Source organism: Triticum dicoccoides, chromosome 4B (assembly GCF_002162155.2).
Source record: "Triticum dicoccoides isolate Atlit2015 ecotype Zavitan chromosome 4B, WEW_v2.0, whole genome shotgun sequence".
Lineage (NCBI taxonomy): Eukaryota > Viridiplantae > Streptophyta > Magnoliopsida > Poales > Poaceae > Triticum > Triticum dicoccoides.
The window spans coordinates 277,049,161-277,050,892 of NC_041387.1; the positions used below are offsets into that span (position 1 = coordinate 277,049,161).

The 1,732-nt window shown below is 39.3% G+C and overlaps 1 non-coding gene across 1 annotated transcript; it reads right to left on the reverse strand.

The window, feature by feature from the left end:
• Positions 1-1,214: 1,214 nt before the first annotated feature.
• On the reverse strand, positions 1,215-1,325 carry LOC119296447. The gene has a single exon (XR_005145214.1). It is a non-coding gene; the product is annotated as a small nucleolar RNA R71 (small nucleolar RNA).
• Positions 1,326-1,732: the final 407 nt, after the last annotated feature.

The window sequence follows — 1,732 nt, forward strand, 5'->3', positions numbered from 1 at the left end:
TAAGCATCTTCTTATTTTTCAGTTTGGTACTGGTATAATATAGTACTTGTTATGTTGGATCTGACTAGTGGAGGCCTTGTTAATTTGAGAGATTATTGATCTATTAGAATTTGCTTCTGTGAATTAGTATTCTGTTAGCATATGAATGTGTTCACCCCTTGTGTGTTTGTTCCTTACTGAAATTTATTCCATTCTCCATGTGTTAGCTCTAGTACATGTGCTATATAAATACATGTGTGTTTGTGGTGTAAAGCATCTATATTGAGTCTTATAATCTTGTTTCTCCCATCTCTTACATGTTAGATAGTCATTTGTGTTCACTTCCCTTTTGTCGATAATGTCCGTGTTAGTATTTTAATTTCTCAAGCATTATGAAAATACCAAAAAGATTGTTGAAGATAATCTGAACCTTTCTGTACTTTATTTTGCATTTTCTTTGTCGACGATCTTTGGGAACGACCTTGTTAGTTTAGGTTTTATTTTCTGCATTCATCTCTTAAAATTGTGTTACCTAGATTTAGCCGAGCATAGTTGCCGTCGCCTAGTCCCTGTGGAGAACACGACACTCGTAGTTTGGGCATAAAAACCCTGCTATATTACAAACGATCATTTTGGCGCCGTTGCCGGGGACTAGTGTCAAGTGACCGTGTTAGGCTATAGACTAGGTTTATTTTAGTTCCGTGTTTAATTCGTCGTATATTTCATTTTCTGCGTTTGTTTTATATATATTTTTTTCCTTGTTGTTGCTTCGGCTTATTAGGATACTAACATTCTGACTAGTATCTACTGTTTATGAGTGTGCGTAGGAAATCTGAACTATTTATAGGTTGATTGATAGTTACACTTGGTGGAGATATGGCGATGCTTCGTGATGTTTGGATGCCAAGCAGCCAATGCTATTTCGCAGGGCCACTTTGGCCGTCTTTTGAGGCGGAAAATTTTGAGCTAAAGCCTGGTCTTATTGCTTTGGTTCAACAACATCAGTTTGGAGGGTTGCCTAATGAAGATCCTTACGAGCACTTGCTCCGAGTCATGGAGTATTCAGATACAGTAAAGTACCATGGAGTTCCTCAAGAAGCTATCAAGTGCATGTTGTTCACATTCTCTCTCCGAGATGGTGCTCGTGCTTGGTATCGATCCTTGCCATCAAGATCATTCGGTTGGAATGAGATATCACGAGCTTTCTTGGATAAATATTTCCCACTACACAAGCAGTCCGCAATTCGAGATGAGATCTTCAATTTCGTTCAGCGTGAAGGCGAGATCTTGAATGATGCTTGGGAGAGATACAAAGCCTTATTCAAGAGATGTCCTAATCATGGGCTCGAGAGATGGTTAGAGTTGTAGATATTCTATAGAGGATTGACTTCGAACACTCGAGCTTATGTCGATATGGCAGCGGGTGGAGCTATTACAAACAAGACACTTGATGAAGCTTTTCTACTGATTGAGAGCATATCTTTCCACCAACTTCAGTGGTACAATAAGAAGCCCACATCTGATTCATTGGTTTGCTTGCAACAAATCACTACACCTCAACCACCAATTCTTACACAAAAGCATGAGCCTCTATCTCAGTGTGACAAGGTTGAGCTTGCATGGATTATATTTGACGATGATGACACCATTCTTGTTGACACACACGCTACAGATCATCTAGATACTAGTGTTGGAGATTCAGTTTTGCATTGTGATGATTATAACATGGATGAGCCAGAGCTGCAGTTCGTTG